This window comes from Zalophus californianus, chromosome 2 (assembly GCF_009762305.2).
Source record: "Zalophus californianus isolate mZalCal1 chromosome 2, mZalCal1.pri.v2, whole genome shotgun sequence".
In the NCBI taxonomy this organism is placed as follows: Eukaryota; Metazoa; Chordata; class Mammalia; order Carnivora; family Otariidae; genus Zalophus; species Zalophus californianus.
Window position 1 is genome coordinate 33,399,443 of NC_045596.1, and position 22,397 is coordinate 33,421,839.

Genomic DNA, 22,397 nt, shown 5'->3' on the forward strand with positions numbered 1-22,397 from the left:
GGTGAAGGTGGTTGGCTTAGCTTCCAACACTTACACGTGCACAATAATTTTTTTTTCAAAGATTTCATTTATTTATTTGAGAGAGTGAGAGAGCACAAGCAGGCGGAGGGGCAGAAGCAGAGGGAGAAGCAGACTCCTTGAGCAGGGAGCCCAACGTGGGGCTCAATCCCAGGACCCCGGGATCATAACCTGAGCAGAAGGCAGACACTTAACTGACTGAACTACCCAGGCGCCTCAAATAATTTCTAAAGAGACACAAACACAGAAGGGTTTGTGTTCATCATTTATATTCATTCATTCTGCAAATATTTATTGAGCACCTACTATGTGCCAGATATCAGTAGACCTCATCCTCATGGAGCCTACCTTGGAGTTAATGGAACTTAGAAGAATTATGCTTCAAATCATAAAAAAGCTAAGAATTAAGGCATCTTGTATTTGTACTCAATGACCAGAGACTGCTTCAAGAGTTGTACCTCAATATTATTAACAATTTGTTTCTAATAAGGCTATAGTTTCCCAAATTAAAAAGCATAGCCACCATCATTATTATGCTTTAAAAAATTAAGTTTAGAATACCTTCTTTGGAAGGGTGGGAGTGTATATATGAATGTGTGTATCTGGGGTTGGGGTGTCTGAGTAGTGAGAAATACTATCTTTTGAATGGTAAGATTCTTCTTGTAGTAGAGGTAGTGGACACAATGAGTAATAAGTACATTTCATAAGCTGAATCTTGTCTGTGAGTGAAAAACAACAACAAAAATTTGGATAAATGGCACAGAATTATCAATAAGATAGTGGTTTTTTTTAAGCTTTCATTTATATATTTATTAGAGAGAGAGGGTGGGGGGGGCAAAGGTAAAGAATCTCAACAAGCAGCTCTGCGCTGAGCCCGATGCGGGGCTCAGTCTCATGACCCTGAGATTATGACCTGAGGTGAAATCAAGAGTCGGATGTTTAACCGACTGAGCCATCCAGGTGCCCCAATATAAGATAGTTTTAAAAACAGATAATGGATAGTCTGATTTAGGCTGCCTAGTATGCTGAATAAATGCACAGTCTCTGGAGTCAGAGACCTAGGGCCTAAACTCGGCTCCTCTGCTTACCAGTTGTGAACCCTGGGAAAAGCCACTTAACCTCTTAAAGCCTCAATATTCTCATCTTTAAAATGGTGACAGTAATAGGTAATGTTTATTGAACGCCCATTATGTGCCAGGCAGTGTGCTTAACTCTTTATAAAATGCATTAACTTGCTCCAATCCTCACCAAGTCTGTGTGGGATACTATCACGTTCTCCACCTTACAGATAAGGAAACTGAGGCACAGAGAGTTTAGGCAGATTCTCAGTTCATGAGCCACAGAGCTGATATTTGAGTGCTGACCCGTCTGGCTTAGAGTCTGCAGCACGGCTGCCCCTACGTGATTCTGATGGCAGGGACGTGGCGAGGGGTAAATGAAATGATCCACATAAAGCTCCTAGCGCAGAACCTCACACTAAGGGCTCAAACACTGTTAGCAGAAGAAATTTAAACTTAAAAAAAAAAAAAAAAAAGATATTTGAACTTGTGGTGAGAATCTTGCTCCTATGTAGGATTCTTGTATGTACAAGAAACGAGTGGTTATCCCAGCCAGCTTCAAGCCAGGCAGTATGGGAAGCCTAGCCTGCGCGTTCTGGCGTGGACTGGTGTACCAGAGTCTCCCAGATTCCATTCCTAGCAGGTAAGCTGTCTGGCAGTGTAATTCTCCCCTGGCAATGTGGCGCAGGCATCCAAGTGTAAGCCTGTTTTTCACCTAAACTTTGGCTACAGCAGTTTGCAGAGGCTTTTCCAGAAGGAACCTGAAGAGACTTGCGCTGGATGCAAAAGGTCCAGTCATCCGCATGAATGCCAGGTCCCCTGAGGCAGGACCCTCCCAACACAACACCATCCTTGGACACACTAAAAATGCATCTGTCTTCATTGAAGGCTGCTGGCTTACAAACGTGGCAATATATGTGAAACATTTATTCACAGCTTGGCGTATAAAACAGTGAAAAATATGTTTTCAAATCCAGCCATTATTCTGAAGTATTAGCTAGAGTTTGTGTTGTCTTTGTTTTAGGCCAAGTTTGAACTTGTCAGAGTAAAATAAAATTTCAGGGCTAACTCAGACTTAAAGCAGACGTAAATCAAGGATTTAAATTCTCTTCTTAGTAGTGGTTCAGAGTATCTTTTGGTAAGATTTTAACTTTGAACTGGGTCATTTTAGAGGGCAAGGAATACCACTGTACAGGGAAAGTATTTCCAATGTTTGCCAGCCAGTCTTTACCTAGGATTAAAAACAGCATGAGTATACTCTAGAATTATCTAAACTACTAGTTACCTCTGGTTCACAGCTGTAGAGATGCGTGTGTGTGTGTGTGCATGCACGTACATCATGTACTTGAGATTAATGTACAATTTGGAAATCACGGGAGAGTTTTATTTGCTGACGAATGGACACATTGCAATTTGAAGATCATATCCAGTGGTAAGCAGTGTCTTCCAGCACCAGATGGAACTTAGTTCAGTGGAAGGTTTTAGAATGTATTTATCCAAGAGGTAATTCTATCTCTGTGGTTAGATTTCTATTTTGATGTCCCTTATTTATACCATAAAATCTTATCTTTACTAATAGTCACTTCTTAGGCATAGCTTAGCAGACAGGCAAAATAAACTGTACAATGTAATAAAATACATAACATACTGGAAGATTCTGGAAGAGTGAAGACTTTGGAGTCAAAGAAATAGGAGTTCAAATCATGACTGTACCACTGTCATATGAGGCAATTTACCTCAGCTCCATGCCCATAGGTCCAGGATGGTTCTAGTAAAAGCACCCATTTCAGAGGATTGGTTCCGGGATTAAGTAATATTTAATACCACAAATCAAGAGGGGAAAATATCGAAAGCCAGGCTTCTGCACAAAGCTTCCAAGGTTTGGCCTCACCCCGAGTGGTTATTGTACTGCCCTGGGCCCATGTTACCACCACCCATTAGAATAAATAACAGAGAACACTCCCACCACCAGGCAGGCCTCTGGCACTGGGACATTTCTGTTACCTCAGAGTTTGGAAAGCGCTAAAGGAGTTCCACTCAAAATGGAGGCAGAATACTTGGAATTTACCTGGAGGCCCAAATAATAAGTTGACGATGCTAGCACAGGCTCCCCCCACCCCATCCCCACCAGCAACCTCATGCTATTTGAAGACATGGCCCTTGCGACACATAAAAATCCTTCCATGACGGGCACCTGGGTGGCTCAGTCGTTAAGCGTCTGCCTTCGGCTCAGGTCATGATCACAGGGTCCTGGGATCGAGTCCCACATCGGGCTCCCTGCTCCACGGGAAGCCTTCTTCTCCCTCTCCCACTCCCCCTGCTTGTGTTCCCTCTCTCGCTGTGTCTCTCTCTGTCACATAAATAAATAAAATCTTAAAAAAAAAATCCTTCCACGACTCTCTTTTATTTAGGTAAAATCCCGAAAGGATAAAGAGGCAGTAGAATGGTAGAATATTCTGGGCCATACCTCTGTCAGCTCCCAGCTGAGATGACTTGATTCTCAAAGGGTCTTAAACTATGTTGATGCTTGTACAGATTTTGTGATGGCAAAGCACACCATTCAATGAATGACTGTGTTTGATAAACAGAAACAAAAGCTAAGAGACTCACTTTTCCCAGGCATTTCTATCAACACATCGCCAAAAATGAGGCATTTTGCTGTGGGTTCCCAGGGGAGCTGGCTGTACACCACGAGAGGGGGAAAAGCCACCCGCTTTTGTGGTGGGAGTGAGTTTTCTACGCGTGTTTGGCAGCTCACAAATACCTGTTAAGAATCTGTTATCAGGTTCCCTTTAAATAGACATTACACACTCGTATGTTTTTTCTCAACAGGTTGATGGGGTCATGCCGAAAAAAATGAATCCCACAAAGTTGGCACACATCCTTCTCCTGGATTAATGTTTTCCCAAACTGTAAACAAGCAGCAGAAGGGACTTCTAGTCTCACCCCTTATCTTGGCTCCTTTGACCCAGATCTTTGAGGGATTTGGCAAGGAACAGAAAGGCCGACTAGCAGAGACAGAGGAAAAGTACAAAGGAGAAGCAGCAGTGCGTTTTATCATATAACAGAATGTTGTGTTCTCCAATTTGTAATATTCGTTCACATAGATCCATCTAATTTCATAAAATCCCAGAATCTGAGTTGCAAAGGGACCTCTGGTATCCTTTAATCCAAAGTTTCTCAACCTTGTTCCCTGTTGACATTTGGAATGTGATGATTTTTTGTTGCGGGGTGCTGTCCAGTGCACTATACCATGTCCTAGCGTCCCCAACCCCCACCAACTTGATGCCCGCGCCCCTCCCACGTGTGACCACCCAAAATGTTCCCTGGGGGGCAGGTAAAATTGCTCCCTGTTGAGAATTCCAGATCAAGTCTATCTTTTTTTCCCCCCAGAGATCTTAATTTATTCATTTGAGAGAGAAAGAGTGGTGGGGGGATGGGCCGGGAAAGCAGGCTCCCCGCTGAGCAAGGAGCCCAGTGTAGGACTCGATCCCAGGACCCTGGGATCATGACCTGAGCCAAAGACAGACGCTTAACCGACAGAGCCACCCAGGTGCCCCGAGTCTGACTATCCTGGAGTGATAACCAGATTATGTACTTGCACATGGCAGGTATTAATTAAATAGTAAGAGGGGAATCGTTGTTGTATTATACTTGCCACTCCCGGCATGGACTTGGCTTCTTCATCTGGCTCTTACTGTCTAAGCTGTCGAGACTGAGAAATGCGCAACATCCTTCAAAGTCCAGTGTATCTCTGACACCAAACTACTCATTTAATTGTTTAATTCTTCAAACCAAGCAACTACCACCATACAGCCCTATCAGATGGATTCTCTTGTCAAACTGATTTGTCCTCACAGTCAGGCCGACAGGCGTGGGTCCCACAAACACTACTTCTGAAATCAGCCTAAGGATCTGCCAAGCTATAGAAGTGCCTCATTTAAACTCAGACCTCTCTGCTACACGGGCGTGGGGAAAACTGCTGTTGGCATCTGGTTTTTAAGACCCAGACCCTTCTCAAATGTCACTGCTGGTTTCTTTAATAATGTAGAAAGCCTTAGTTAAGATTCAGAGTTTTGTTTTTTTAAAAGACATACTATGAACAGTCACTAAAAATACTCTTCTGGAACAGCAAATTCACTGGTACTACTAGCAACATCTATACCCCTTAGGCAAGAGGCAATGATCTGATGGAATAGATGATTCAGCAATATTTATGTATGCATTCATTCATTCACTCATTCATTCAAACGATGACCGACACGTGGCTGTGTGTCAGGCTGTGCCAGGTCTTGGCGATATGGTGGTGACTACTGCACAGTCCTTGGGGTTCCTAGTCTACCAAGGGTAGACGAAGAAGGAAAGAGCACTGAGTGAAACCAAGAGCAAAGATGGGTGGCCACATAAGATGAATGAACCGTAGGAGGTCACATATGTCCTTTCAACATTTTATTCAGTGCCAAAGCTATGACAATGGCTTAATCAAGTGTACCAGCAACAAAGACCATGGATCAAAACATCACCCAGGCAGTCGCCCGGCCATAACAAGGACTGAAAATCTACACGTATCTGCTTTACAATATGACACTGTTGGAAATTCTGCAAGACTGAAGCTCTTCTTATGCTCCTATACTTAGAACTAATATATTAGCATATATCACCTTAGTACAAATCTAATATATACATAATGATGTTGTAATCCAATGAATTCATTAAAATCATAAAAACCAAAATCCATTTTATTGAGCATCTTTGTGACACACACCCTCTGTTGACTGTGGTCCCTCAGTACAGTGGGGATTTCGGAGCTGGACACCACTCCCCAGCATGTCTAGTATTTCCAGAAAAGTGGTGGTAGAGTGTGCTTCACTTACATGCCAAGAAGAGAGCAGCACTGAGAGAGAAACAGGACTTAGATGCAAGCCCTCTCTAGAGGGAAAGAGATGGACTAGAAATAGTATCTCGATGAGTTTCCGTAACGTTTAAAGACCCCTGAGTTAACAATAGCTGCCATTTTTGAGCACCTATTATGTGTATCATATGCCTTTAGGAAGATAATTGATGTTTTGTGCCATTCCTATGAGTTGAAGTTTACAATGTGGGCTCTACAGCAGGGAGGATAGGCAAGGCACAGCCCATGGGCCCAAGTCAACCGGGTGGCTGTTCTTAGCTTCATGCTACAATGGCAGAGTTGAGTTGCTGCCGCAGAGGCAGCATGGCCTGCAAAACCTAAAATATTTACTATCTGGCCCTTCACAGCAAAAGCCCCCTGCTCTAGGGTCAGATTTCCTGGGTTTGAGCCCCAGCTCTTTACCTGTGGAGCTCTATGACAGTAAGTCATCTAACTGTTAGCTGTTACTGCCCCCTTTTAAAGACCAGGCGCTTGAAGTTCAGATCAAATAGCTCACCTAAGATCACTCAGAATTGAAACTTAGCTGACGACAAACCCAAGCTCCTCCTACCGTGGTACTTTATTACTCTGTATGTTTTTGAGATTTCCTTAGTGATAGCAGGGTTAGCGATAATCAGTTCTTACCAGAGTAAACCCATGATCAGTGCAAAATGGACATTGGTTCAAGGAGGCCCAAGCCCAGACCCCTTCCACCGTATGCCTCAGCGCACCTCCCCACCCTCCCCACCCCTTCCCTGCGCTTTCAGAGTTCCAGTCAGCTCCATAGCCTGTTTCTGGCCCTTTGCAAAGTAGTGAACACGTTCAAATTGTTATCTCTAGATTTAAAAAAATCTATCGAATTCAGTTCTTAGGTGGAAACGTGTCTAAGGACTAGAATTCACATAATCCAGATGCATCAGTAAGAAGATGGGACTGCGGTGAGGCTCCCACAGGAATGGTGGTGACACCGCCAGGCTCTGGAGCCAGACTGCCCGGCTTCAAATCCTGGCTCCACCAACTTGAGAAATAAGTGCCATCACACAAGTCACTTTGTCTCCCCGAGCCTCAGTCTCAGCACCTACGAAAGGGTGAAAATAGACCTCCTGATGCTGTCAGAATTAAATGAGATAATACATATGAAGCACCTAGAAGGTACCTAGCTGAGGTAAATGCTCAAATCCCATCATCATTATGTTGTTTCAGTTGGGCAAAGCAGATGTGTTTCAAGAATGTTCTCTTTGTAGAGAACTATATAGCCACAGTTCAGAGTCACACATTTTCTGCTTGATAATATAATTTTAAAAGCGAAAGAGTTTGAGGGACACTGCTCCCAAATTTGCATGGACAAATTGGAAGGGAACTTAATGTAGATACTGCCTTCTCCATATGGGAAAGTGCTTTAAGACATTACACGCGAGGGGCGCCTGGGTGGCTCAGTTGGTTGAGCGTCTGCCTCCGACTCAGGTCATGATCTCAGGGTCCTGGAATCAAGCCCCGTGTCAGGCTCCCTGCTCAGCAGGAAGCCTGCTTCTCCCTCTCCCTCTGCTCTTCCCCTTCGCTCATGTGCACGTTCTCTCTCTCTCAAATAAATAAAATCTTAAAAACAAGAGACACTACATGTGAAATATGTGGTTGTAACGATGCATTTTAAAGCTAATGATAATGCAAAAAGTGAACATGTTCTTTTTGATATTTGTCCAATTACGTGTATTATATTTTTTATTACTACTAAGTATACCTACACTAATGCTTTGTGCCTACTCATTGAATGTAATAGGCCTTAATATTGTTTGCTAACTATCAGATATTAAAATTACTAACACAAGCTTAAGAAAGTAACCTGAGCACAATAGTCTCAGAAAAACTCTTATGTGCCACCATTTGAATTTAAGAACTGGTAATTTAAGGGATGGTCATTTTTATTATAAAAATATTCTTTAATTCACAAAGGGATTAATCCTAGAGTTCCTTTAGAAAGGAAGTCCTCTATGTCTTTTAGAATATGATTGAAGTTACTGAAAGACAGATTTCTCCCTACATATGACCTTCCCTATGTATCCATATATACCTACAATACCGTGTAAAAGGATCAGTCCCCATTTTCCTGATGGAGAGACTGAGAAGAAGGGTGATCATGTGCTTAAGCTCAAAATCACAATTAGTGGTAAATTCAGGATTATAATTTAATAGAGAAGCCTTTATCTTTGGGGTGATAGTCTCTAGTTTAACTTCTATTTGATGCTAGTCTGTTTATATTCAAAACGAAACCAAACCCAGGCAGTCAAATACAGCAGAGTTCCAGATGTATGGATGGGCTTTTAAAAAATTCTAAAATTTGTGTGCGAAGGGTATTTTTCATTCCTTCAGTTTCTTGAATTTATCTCAAAACAGATTTAGAAAGTAAACTTTCTCAAAAATAAGCTGACACAGTCTTTATAATGATGTGTAAATGCTTTTCTTTCCCCACCAACTGAAAATGGTATTAGTGGTTTGCAAGTAGTAGTTATAGAGTAATAGTATGGTCTATTATTGCTATGTCATGTTATACCAGAGTACATGCTCTACAGGATGTGTTCTTTTATTACCTCCTGGTGGTATACCAGATATACTATACACGAATATCCTAGGTCTCTTTGTAAGAAAAGTCACAAGCATACTGCCTGTCTTGGAACAAAGACTCTGAAATAGAGTGACACAGTCAAACATTAGCTTCAGCGTTAGGTGTGACCTTCTGATTTATTTGGTTAACATTAGTCATTTCGGTGGTGACTATGAAACATTATCTGCTCCCACAGGAAAAAAAAAAAAAAAAAACCAGATCCTGTTTAACGTGGATGTCCTTGTAGTTCACGGACCAGTACTCAAGGCAATAGTTGCAGTGAACTCGCATTTGGCCAGGAATACTCTCAACATCGAGTAAGACATGGATTACTATCTCCTCAATGTTTAAGTTGAACGTGGGGTATTTCTGTTTCTTGACAATATGACTGTAATAGGCTCTTTGTGAGAAAAAAATGTAAAAAGAAGTGAACTTCCTAGTGGGAGACAAAGACAGCTTGCATTAAAATGCATCTTTAATCAAAACATTTTTTCTTTTTATCCATTAAATGTTTAATGTTCTTTTCCCTTTACGCAGCTTTCTAGCTTCATTTTCCCTCTGGTGATGGTTGGGTTTATCATTATTATTATCATATGTTATTATTTTGCATTTCAGTGGGAAACAAAAATGATAGTTTATTGAACAGGTCCTTCTAGCAAATGGATGGCTAAAGTCAAACCCTAATGCCCAATAGATTAATTCTTTACTATACAAACTTGAAAAAGAAAGGAAGAACCATGAGTTCATTGGTGTGAAGGAATCTGAGTCATTCTGGGTGGGTATTTGTGAATACTGTGGTATGTTTTATCAACTTCATTTGGTTTTCAGTTTTCAAAAAGACTTAGTAAGAAAAGGAACCGTCTGAGAGAGAGGTCCTTTAATAACAGAAAAAGTAAAATTCACTTTCTATTATGGAGGGATTTTAGATATTTTAGGCTATTTCTACTTTAATCTATACCGTTTGAAATGTATTAGAAAAATCAAAACAATATGGTTTATTTCATTAGCTGTAATTGAAGCTTTCCAAAGGGAGGCTTATTTCGGTATCCTCGGCACCTAGCACTGAATGGAGGGATGTTCCAATAAAGGCATGAATGAATGAAAAAAACCAATGAATGAGCACATGAGCACTGTCTTTTGTAAGAAACATGGTAAGATAAAGCTACAAAGAGAATTTCACTATCATATATAAGTACCAGCAAATTGCTTTGGACATTTTTTCCATTTAGCTATTTACATTTAACTTCTGTGGTTTACCTATATCCAGAACTGTGTACAAATAGCCATACCAAGTGTTGTGCGGCAGTCCATGTGACCAAAAGGAGCCCATTAAGGAATGGATAAGCCAGCTTTGGGACAGGGGCCGGCATTACTGATACGCAGCTTAGACAACAGTAGCATCAAGTGGCCAAGCTACATGGAACCCATTGATGGACGACACTAGATGCAAATGTTAACCTCCTTAGAAACTTCCTGGTAGCAATGCCTGGGTGGCTCAGTCAGTTAAGTGCCTGCCTTGGGCTCAGGTCATGATCTCGGGTCCTGGGATTGAGTCCCACATGGGGTTCCTTGCTCAGCAGGGAGCCTGCTTCTCCTTTCACCTGCAGCTCCCCCTGCTTGTGTTCTCTCTGACAAATAAATAAAAAATTTTTTTAAATAAATAAAATCTTTAAAAAAAGAAAAAAAAAAAGAAACTTCTTGGTAAAGTAGGCACTGGTCAGATAGTTGTAGAACTTAAACGACCCTCCTTTTTTTCTGCATTAGCCGATATGCTTAGCTTCTACTATATTGTTTCAGGGATCTGGTAGAGATGTCTATGCCTAGGCGTAGACCATGCCTGACCGTGAGGGCAGTTTCCAAACACTCCTTGACGTGCAGGTATTTCGAGAGGCTGGGTGTTACAGCGCTTGAGCTCACGAACACTGGCTGGGGGACAGTCCTTTTCTCCCTGGTACTGCTCTGCTCTGGGGCAGTTCTCTGCCATATTAGTAGGGCGTCTTGATGAATTGGAAAATGGATCACAAATTCATCTGATATTGAATATAACACAGAAGTTCACAAATGTTTATATGTGAAATCCAAGGCTCGCAATCCAATAATGTCACTCCCCTATCTGTCTTTCTCCTTTCCACGAGAGTGTGCCACGCAGGGACACTTCTTACCGCAGACAGACAAAAGTGGGGAAGCAGCACAGGGACCTCTAGTTTCAGTGGGGGAGAAAAAATTCACTACTGCCTGCCACTGTTCCTCCTCTTTCATAGTTCCCTCACCATTTTTTAAAATTATTTTCCTCTCATCTCAAATTTTCATTTAATAGCCCTGGTTTTCAAAATGTAATCACCTCGGTTAATAAATACCCTGGAGTAACATACAGGGATACAGCAGTGCTACTGTGTGATTAGCTATTTGCTTTAATCCTTGTTTAAGTAACACACACACACACACACACACACACCCTACTTTTTAATGAGTAGTCACCATTTGAACAAAATATAGGAAGATATGGTTTAAAACTAGGGTAGGGAAGAGAGATTGTCGATTATAAATTATTTAAATGCTATATTTATAATTTTTCGAGGTAGAATTTGTAGATATTTGGAAAGATACAATGTTGCTCTACTCTGAGGAAAGATATTTATTAAAAGAAGGAAGACAAGAGAGAGCGAGGGGAAGGAGAACCAGTTTTCCCAATGTCTATAATTTAACTAGGCAGTTAAAGTTAGTTGGAAATTTACATAAAAGTTCCATAGGCTATAAAAGTTCCACAGAAGCACAACCATATTAGTTAAAGAAATTCATAAAATATAGACTTAGATTTTAAGAATAGAAATGAACAGAAAATATATAGGGTTTTACTGGGCCTAGAGCATTTAGAATGAAATTTTCAAGTGTGAGGAAGCTTATGATTTTCCAGGTGTATTAAACTCCCTGGGATCATTTTTGTAGACATAATTGCCATTCATGTCTCACATACTCTGTAATTTCACTGTGTGCCCTTGGAGTTAAAATTTCAATTGAAAAATGAACATACTGGTAAAAATGCCCAATTTGAGCTAGCCATGTATTCCCAGTCTCACAGAGAAATAGTGGATATTCTTTGAGTTAATAAGGTGTGAAATGACTTTAATGCTCCAAGGGAAATATAGTATACCAGTCTTGCAAACTGTTTTTAGAAAGCATGGCTAATCTTATCCCACTCCAGATCAGAAAATTTAATTAGCTTATTTCCTTTTTCTCCAAATCCCCTTTTATGGCAAAGAGAAAATGAGGCCCTACGACAGCAAACAGTTTATCCCTCATAAATCAGTCCCCCATGAAATCCGAGAGAGAGGGCAGACTGGGTCACAGTTTGTTTCTCATAGTTTCTGAAGCCAGAGCCTTAGTAGATTTAACAAGAATGTATTGGCAATTTGGACACCCAACTGCCAAATACTGTGTTCTAAGGCTAAGAATCGAATGCATGTGGAGGATCCTGCCACCGTGAGTTACGTTAGTGCGGCTTAGTGTGGCGTGCTTATCTCCAAGCCCCTGTGAGAGCCGCCAGTCCACCACAGACCTTTGGTCTTGGTGATACTAGGTGAGGCAGCTTACCCAGACTGAGATTTTCTTCTTACTTCTCAAGATTCTGCCAGTGAAGGCCAAGCAGACCTTCACATTTCCTACTGTAAGCACACCTAGGTTCTGTCCACAATAAAACAGAACCAGGATAACTGGAAACACGGTTTGCCCATGTAACTGTGGCTAATCTAGTTTGGTTTCATCTAAAGCAACACAGACAGAAATCTATTTGTGTAGAAAAATAAATAAATGTTTACTGTAGCTCACAATTCACAGCCAGATTCAGTGTGGAGTGTCCCCTCTCTTTCCCTGTGCTGCCAAATATATACACGTGCAAAACACACAGGTGCGTGTGCGCGTGCACACACACATCCTTTTTTCTTCTTAGCCTAAAATGCTATCGAGCTCTGCTGTTCCTTTGCCGGGGATTTCATCAAGCATGTTTACATCCACACACTTGCTGATCCCAGCCGCCGCCTCACAGCTGTCTCCTAGTTACCAGAGCTGAGCCAGCTGAGCTGTTCGGTCCCTAATTGCTTCAGCTTTCTCTCACCTGTCTGTTGGGAAACCACCTAAGCCTACACTAGGAAGAAAAGTAAGTGAGGATGAGCATTAGGTGAGAATATGTGTACCATTTGCTTAACGGGCTGACACACATCTACTGAGACTGGATGGGACTGAAAAGTACCTCTTTAAAGGGAACCCTGGTCCTTACCATACACCAGATACAAAAACTGACTCCAAATGGATCAAAGACCTAAATGTAAGAGCTAGAACTATTAAACTCTTAGAAGAAAAATATATATAATCTAGTTTTATATTTCTGTAAAATATAGAAAATCAAGACCTTATTTTAGCATTAATTTCTTGGATAAGACACCAAAAGCACAGGTGGCAAAAGGAAAATAGATAAATCGGACTCCATCAAAATGGAAAACTTTTATGAATTCAAGGACACTATTAGCTGAGTGAAAAGGCAACCCATGGAATGGGGGAAAACAATCCCTTAAAATATTAAGGAATTGATACCCAGAGGCTATAAAGAACTCCTACAATGCAACAACAACAAACAAAAAATAGTCAACAGGCTTATGAAAAGATGCTCATCAGTAATCATTAGGGAAATCCAAATCAAAACCACCATGACATACTACTCATAGCATGGCTATTATAAAAAAAAAACACACACACACACAGAGAAAATACATGTTGGCACGGACGTGGATTGGGAATGTTGCTGGTGGGAATGTAAAATTGTGTAGCTGCTGTGGCAAACGGTATGGGGGTTCTGCAAAAGCTTACATATAGAATTAGCATATGATTGACCAATTCACTATGAGGTTTATACCCTAAAGAATTGAAAGCAGGAATTCAAACAACTAAAGGTACACCCATGATCATGGCAGTATTATTCACATAGCCAAAAGATGGAAATAACCCAAATGTTCTTTGATGCATGAATGAATAAGCAAAATGTGGCATATATAGACAATGGAATATCATGAGCCTTTAAAAGGAAGGAAATTACAACACATGCTATCACATGGATGAACCATAAAGGCATTATGCTAACTGAAATAAGCCAGGCCCAAAGGACAAATAATATATAATAACTTACACGAGGTACCTGGAATAGTCAAATTCTTACAGACAGAAAGTAAAATGGTGGTTGACAAGAGCTGGTGGAGAGGGAGAAATGGGAGTTATTGTTTAAGGGGTACAAAGTTTCAGTTTGGGAAGATGAGAAAGTTCTGGAGATGGATGGTGTGTACAATTTGTACAATAATGTGAATGTATTTAGTGCTTCTGAACTGCACACCTAAAAATGGTTATCGTGCATATTTTACCACAGTAAAAAAAGGTCACAGAAAACCAGCAGGGTTAATATATGGAATAAAAAGGAGGAAGGAATGCAGCTTTTAAGAAAAAATTAGAAAAATGATATTCTAAGGTTACACAGCTTCTTTTTTCTCATGTCCACAATTCAAATTGCAAAGAGAGACAAACGACCAATCTATTAGCTTTTTACCTAATGAGACTTTTTAACTCTGTGCAATCTAGTAGTCAAAGAGTGTCCTTATTCCAAGGTTAAGATTAGAGCTAGTCTGGGCGCCTGGGTGGCTCAGTTGGTTAAGCGACTGCTTTCGGCTCAGGTCATGATCCCAGAGTCCCGGGATCTAGTCCCGCATCGGGCTCCCTGCTCCACGGGGAGCCTGCTTCTCCCTCTGACCCTCCCCCCTCTCATGTACTCTCTCTCTCTCTCTCTCTCTCTCATTCTCACTCTCTCAAATAAATAAAATCTTTAAAAGAAAAAAAAAGATTAGAGCTAGTCTGAGGAAGTATTATGATCTCTTCATGCTTTTAGATTTCGGACGTTTGTTCCAACATTATGTAAAAATAATTTTTTTAAGCACAAAACAAACAGTATTAAAGTGGCACAAAATTTGAGTAGAGAGGACTCCAACAAATATTTATGAAATATCCAACAAATACTACTCTGTGTTAATATGCAAAGGACAATCTACATCAGAGAGCAAGATCAATTAGCCAGTGGCAGACTTTCTTGCCAAACTTTGGCTCGGTCTCCTGAAATTGCTCAGTATAGCTCAGTAGTTGAGTCATACAATATTAACATTTCTGGTAATGCCGAAGGATAGCCAAATATTCATAAACTCAGTTATTCCTGAAACCTTTTGGTGTGTTCCAGAGTTTGAAAATCTGATTAAAATCCATTAACGGTACAAGTGTAGACTTTCCCTTTGGGTGTGTGTTTGGGGGCAACTGGTGCCAGGGTGAGGATGAAGATTAGACAGAACTGATCTGTAGATTCTATTACTTTAAAATTCTAGTCATGGGGCAGCTGGGTGGCTCAGTAGGTTAAGTGTCTGCCTTTGGCTCAGGTCATGATCCCAGGGTCCTGGGATCGAGCCCCGCATCAAGCTCCCTGCTCCCACTCTCCCTGCTTGTACTCTCTCTCTCTCAAATAAATACATAAAATCTTTTCAAAAATCACTTAGAAAATAAATAAAATTCTAGTCATGATTCTACAAAGCTCTCTGTGAGGTCCATTGACCATTCTTTCGCTTTAGGAGTCCTCAGCTTTTGGTATTTTATTCATTTCTCATGAATTATAGATATTAGAGCTAAAAGAAACTGTAGAGGCCATCTTGAAGGAGTTTCCCTTAACTTGAAAACTTTTCCTAGTATTTAAAATGCAGGGAAACTTTTCTTTCTTAAAGAACAGATGTGCTTTCATTGCTGGATAATGGAAGTTATACAACACATCATGTTGTTCAGTTAAGTTTAGGTTATCTACGTCATCTTCTTCCTTGTTGTTTCCACCACCTTGCATATTCACATATGTTTACTAAAAACCACCTCAGACACTCGTTAGATACAGATATATTGAGCCTCTCACTTTAAAGAAGACGAAACAGGCCTTGAGAAGTTAAGTAACCTGTCCAAGTTTAAATATTTTTTAGTTTGCCGTTTGTTTGGACTCATCAACTGAATTAGGCTTCTCGTAGACAATGAAAAGATCTTCTCTTGTTCTCCTGAAGCACACTACAGAAACGAACAAAAGTGGTGACAACAACTACCAAGGGAATGAATGCAAGCCTCATATATGCTTTTCCCCATAAGCAGATCCGAGAGATGGAGGTGGGGGCACAGTGGCAATTGGATGGCATTATCTTCTACTTTAGGAACCTGATATTGGTTAGGACTGGACTGGGGTAGGGATAGGGGGGAGGAAAGAGGTTTTTATTTCCTGAGCTTCTGTAGAAATATTTATGATGTTAAACCTTAAAGCGACAGAACTCAATCTTTACAAGTATGCATGAAATGAACATTGTCATATACAATGGGTGAAGAGAAATGGGAGGGCAAGTATAATTTGAGATGTTTCTGGATGACAGTTTGACAATATTAAGAGCTTCACAATGTTCATTAAAAATAGTTCATTTTCATTAGCCCAATGATTCCATGGACAGAAATTTACCTCAAGAAAATAATCAGACACAAATAAAACTCACAGTCAAGTTATGTTCACTATAGTGATATTTATAATGTAATGAACATAATAGTACAATTTATATGTGAATGCAACAAACATAATGTACAACAGTACAGAAATGGCTAAATAAATTATGGCATAGTTGTAGGCTAAAATATCTATCTCATGTTCTCAACTACGTTAAACTTGTTAAGTGATATTTTAGAATATATGTGAAATATTTTAAAAAACAGAAAAGGAATAAATATACCATAATGTTAACTGTGGTTATCTTTGGATTGTGAGATTATAATCAATTTCTTTTTCTCTTTTTAAAAGATTTTATTTATTTATTTGAAAGAGAGAGAGCACAAGCAGGGGGGAGCGGGAGAGGGAGAAGCAGACTCCCTGCTGAGCAGGGAGCCCGATGCCGGGCTCAATCCCCAGGACCCTGAGATCATAACCTGAGCTGAAGGCAGACACTTAATTGACTGAGCCACCCAGGCGCCCCTATAAGCAATTTCATACTTTCAATTTCCAGGTTTTCTTTAATGAATATGCTTTAAAAAAAAAAAAAAAAAGTTCTCAGAGTCCCTGAATTCAGTAGATTAAGTCCAGAACCCAACCTAGAGGACAAGAAAATAAGGAACTTGGGGGTCGGGGGTAGCGCAGGGAGGTAAGTTGTTGGGTAGGTCACTGTCACCCTAGCACCACCTCCCTGACATTCAAGGATTTACTGTCTCTACCTTTTGGAGGTTAGTGAGGGCTGTAGCTGTGGCTGGGGCTGGGGAGGACCGTCCGTCCAAGGTTCAGCCTCTTTCTTTCATGCTCCCCACACAGGCAGGACTGTCACCCACAATACTAGTACCTTCTATCTGTAGAGAATTATGTCCTTGGCAGAGTGCATTTACATGGGTTGTAATTCACTGGATTGCCAAGGTCTGGAAGAGTCTGACATGACAGTTATTTTTACCTTATATGAAGGTGAGGAAACAGAAATTAGACAATGTCATGAGGACTGTTCAAGAACAGACGAGCGTCTCTTCTAGCTTGTGCAAAGGACCCTTCCTTGTGCCCAACACTTCTGAAAGACCACTCGATGGAAATAACCTTGACTTCTTTTTGGGTGGTGTTAAGAGGCAATTTATAAGCAATTCATAATTATTCCTTGTCTTTTAACTCCAAAGATGCTCACACATACAGAAAGTGGTAGAAATTTTTCCTCTCCGGCCACAAAGATATAAACTGAACAAAGAAATAAGCATTTCTATTGTGGGTTTAAGATGACCCATCATGTCATATAAACCACCAAGATTGTCATATAAACATACACCGGATACATATTGTCTAAGCAGCAGATATCCTGGTTGATAGGAATGGATATTTAAGGTTTTCTTTAAGCAAAGAAGAAAAGAACACTGGGAGTGTACTCACCAAAAACCCACTAATTTGGTTTGCGTGGTCCTTTATAGGACGTAGAACAAGAATATACAGGGAAATTCAGGCAGCTTGCTTGGGATTTTTCAGTTGAATTTTTCGCATGCCCTTTGAGCCAAATCCTGAAGGATTAAAAAAAAAAGTGCTAGGAATGTTTTCGATTTCATTACCATTTTCGTAAGTGTGTTAAAAATTGGGGGCCATTATCTTCAAAAAATGGACTACTGTTACTATATCATGTTCTCTACAAACGAAGAAATGTAACCATTTGTTCTTTCCCCTGTTCTTGAAGCAGGGAACAGTAAGAAGAAACTTTCTAGCTTCTTCCATCTTTTGTGTTTTTCCTTCTGCCTTCTTTAGAGCATCCATGATTTCAAGATGAACAACACAATGTCTAGGAAGAAATAGCCAATATTTTATGCTTATAGGCTCTTAAAAAGAAGAGGTTGGTGCCCTTTACAGAGATGCGTCTTCCCATTTAGGGGCTTATGCTACACACCACTAATGGATCATGACACTGTCTCCTGCTGAATCCAGACAGGGTCTCAAAACCCATTGAAACAAGAACTGTAGCCATCCATCACCAACTGATGAGAGCTGCTATGAAGGCAACTTCCTATTCTGCCCAAAAATGTGTAGTTAAGACTCCTCTCAGAATATTCTTTACACGGAGTCCTACAAAAAACAGGATCTGGGACCCTAGGATCATCTTTAAAGTCACAATACAGAAAACATTCAAATTGAAGAGAGTTAAGTTCAAGATGAGGGTATTTCAGATGAGACATTAAAATATATACTAAGCACAAAACTTTTACCTTTATTTTACATCTGGAAATATAACAGAAAATTAAAGGAGTTGGAGAACCAGTTTTCAAACTGGTTTTTAATTTTTTTTGTTTTATATTGCTTGTTTTTTGTTTTGGGGGGCATTTTGTTTTGTTGTTGTTGTTCTAAGATGTAGCACCTTTCTTCCACCAAAAATTTACCCGGGTGCAAAAACAGAAGTGATAAAGCAGGAAGCTGGCTGAAGTGCAGGCAAGGGAGGCATCCCCATCCATTCTGCTCCATTGTCCACTGGGGCAGGTGGGGAGCCTATAGGACCTGTAGGACTACAGAGGGCACAATTTGGAACCTGCCAATTAAACAGCCTCTAAAGTCAGTTACAGTTCCAAATTATTTTGCCTTGACTATATTGCATATTGCCAAGAGTGGCAAAAGCTTTCAATGCGATCCATAACCTTATGGGAATACAGGCAGTAAAACTAAGCCATGAGCTGGTTTTCATTCTTATTATCAATGATCTACAAAAGAAAGAAAAAGAGAGAGAGAAGAGGAAGAAGAAAGAAGAGGAGGGAGGAAGGAAGGAAAAACAGCTACACCCTCAAATAAATCATAGAGTAATAGTTATTAAACTAGTTCTTGAAGCATATAATCCTTACCCAAATCTGTGAGGACAACTTCCTAAATGCTGTTATCCTGGATAATACCTAATGATCAACATTACAGTATTTGATAAATAAAAATAAATGTGCAAATGTGAAATTAATTCTGCCGAAAAGAATACAATATAGATTCCTGCCCTGTTCATTTACTAGCTAAGCGAATCCAGACAAATTTATTCAACTTTTCTGAGCCTTAGTTTCCTTATCCATAAAGTGGAGATTTTATGGAGAACAGAGATTGTATGAGAGCAGAGGAAGGACTGCATGGAGAATAAAGAATATAAAGTACTATTCCTGGCACACATCAGTTGTGCAGAACTTTTTCTATAATGGTTTCTTTCTATAATGGCAAAATTTCCCCCTTAAAAAATAATATCATGGTAAAGGACATGTAAGCTCTATGAACTGAAAGCAAATTATTAACCTAGAAATGGAATTATAGGCTTTATATAGTTTTGTGCTGTATCTTAATGAACAAAAGCAGGATTACTGATGTGCATCTCATGTATTCAAATAACAGAAAATTTCCCCCCAATAAAATACTCGGGCTTAACTGTTCATTTCCAGAAAAAAAATCTGATTTTCCAGACTGACTCCAAACTCGACCCATTTCACTGAAATTTTAATATTGTTTTGCAAAAATCTTCAAGCAAAACCCATATGCCACTTTTGTCCTGTGGCTTCACATTCCTCCTGACGCAACACTGGGTACCCCAGGGCATCCAGTTTGAAAAACCCGTCTCTAGTACAATTCCTGGATTTTAGTGTGGAGGGGACTGTCTTACTGAGGGTCACATGATTCTGTGTATTAGTAAGATTTGCAGGGCAGTTCCTAGAGAAAAGAAATGGCTTCCAGGCATTAATGGGGTTGATTAATTCACTTCAATCTCCTCACCCCCCCCATTCTGTGGAAGAACTATGGATAGTGCTTACTATATCACGGAGTCTTTATGAAGACCTCATCAGGAAATCTTCCTAGATTATGGAAGAAGGAAAAGCTCTTCTGAGCAGAACGCTTGGTTTGTTTTAATTTTGGGGGGCCCGTGACTCTTAGAGTTGCTTCTCCCTCTTCAATAAATGGCGGGTCTGAGGGCGAATGTTCACCGGATTTATGACGCCTGTGGCACCATCTGTTTGCCCACCCTGATTTTTACCCTTTCTTCTTAATCTTGTCATACCATATGTAGTTTTGAAAGCTGTTCCAAATTCATTTTTGCAATGATAAATACATGAAATTCATGTATTTTTTTCCAAAAGGACACCCCAGTCTAATATCAAGTTCCATGTCATGTTCTGCTTCTCGACTCCATCATAAACCTAGGCTAAAAATAACTTTCTCATCCTTTCTGAAGGCCAATTGCCCACACCCAGGGATGCTAGTACATGGGCCTAAAGCTACCAGGAGACCACCGGGGCAAGAGTCAGATAAGAGTTCAGATAACAGAATCCTTATTCAGCCACCAGCAACATTTGACCATGGGCATGCCACTTAATTTTCTGGGTCTCAGCATCCTCCCTGGTGTACGGAAGCCGATGTTAACACCTCACGTGAGAGCTATTATAAGACAAGATACTACATTTGAAAGCATCGTGTAAACTGTCATCCATCAGCTTCTACCTGGACGATTGCATTAGCCTCCCAACTGACTCTTGTTTTATCCACTCTTGCCCGTTGCAAACAATCTAGCTCTCATGGCAGGCCAAGTGATCTTTTTAAAAACAAAACAAAACAAAACCACAACCACAATTTGAGCAGGTCTTAACACCCTCCTGCTTAACCTCCACCCTTTCTTACAATATGCCCTTAGAATAAAGTCAATATCCTTAGGACAACCTCACCTTGTGTCACTTTCCTCCTTACACATGCTGTTCCCAATGCTTCAAACCCTCGCCAGCCCCCTTGTCCAGCCAGCTTGTTCTCATCCTTAAATGTCACTCCTCAGAAGCCAAATCTGGATCCCCTGAAATATGTTCCAACAACACCATATAATCTCTCCTTGTACTCCCTCATAACACTAAATTGAGCTATATGAGATTGCCATTTTGAAGGACAAAAACAGTACAATATTGGCAAATTTATATGGTTCAGCCTTACAGCTGTTACTGGTATAATAATGGTCTTCCCTAGTCAGTTGTAAACTTTAGCGGGGCAGAATCTACTACTACAATCCCAGTGCACTACAACTAATCCTAGCACACAGTAGGTGCTTACCTGTTTAATTAGTGTGAGATGTTGTCACTACCTTTTTAATGCTAAGCACATCGTTCATATATTGTCACTGGTAGGAAAAGCCACGCTTTTTTTCAAATGCTACTTCTACCTTCTATAGGAATAAAATGAAGAAATGGAATGAAAAAAATTATTTTTTTTAAGATTGTCATGCCTGGCATTTTAGGAAAACACAGATTCTAGTAAATGTAATATAACCCATCAGGGATAGAATTTAGCCCACTAGTGTGGTCTCATTCATGGATTTGTGTTTTTTCACTCAACTGTTTCTCACCAGAGGGCAGAATGAAAACAATTCTCAAAGGAAACCAGATGATTTGCATTTATTTCTTTTTACAGCTTTTGCCACGCAATAGCAAATCAGCTAGGGGGAAAAGGAGAGCATCTACAAGAGTGCTAGACTTGAAACTGAGGAATTTTAAAATACACTTCCCAGGGGCGCCTGGGTGGCTCAGTTGGTTAAGCGACTGCTTTCGGCTCAGGTCATGATCCTGGAGTCCCGGGATCGAGTCCCGCATCGGGCTCCCTGCTCAGCGGGGAGTCTGCTTCTCCCTCTGACCCTCTTCCCTCTCGTGCTCTCTATCTCTCATTCTCTCTCAAATAAATAAAGAAAATCTTAAAAAAAAAAATACACTTCCCTATGATATTCAAAATGAATGCATCCTACCATGTTCCCAGATCACCTCATCCAACTATAGCATGGCTTACGTCCCTTATGAAATGAACAGAGCAAAAACCAAGTCTAGACCAAGGTTGGCTGACGTACAGGGTAGGCTAGGCTTATTCACAAGGGATGTAACTTAATAAAATTAATAATGTTAGTAACAGCTAACATTCATTGAGTGCTTGTAACGCACCAGGTACTGTGCTAAGCATTTTGTGTACATTGTCTTATTTAATCATTACTGCAACCCCATGAAGTGAATTCTCTGGTAATACTCATCCTGAGATTGCCCATTGGCTAAGGTCCCTTCAGCTGTAAGTGATGAAGCTGGAATTCAAACCCAAGAGGCCTGAGACCAGAATCTGCACTCTTAATTAATTCTGCTCCATGGCAAAATCCTATTGCTTCCAACTGCATCCCAGACTGGAAGAGTAGAAAATTAAAATTTGTGCTATAAGGAAAATGACAAATTACTCTGTATTTATACTGCCACTTCGGAGTCATTT

General features: G+C 40.4%; 1 protein-coding gene across 2 annotated transcripts in view; it reads right to left on the minus strand.

Moving 5' to 3' along the window:
- Window positions 1-22,397, minus strand: part of RBM47 (RNA binding motif protein 47) — a 67,647-nt gene that overhangs the window by 15,750 nt on the left and 29,500 nt on the right. For both annotated transcript variants that reach the window (XM_027598334.1, XM_027598333.1), the window contains exon 2: window positions 17,553-17,677. The gene's annotated coding sequence lies outside the window, so the exon portion shown is untranslated. The remainder of the gene's footprint in view (window positions 1-17,552; window positions 17,678-22,397) is intronic.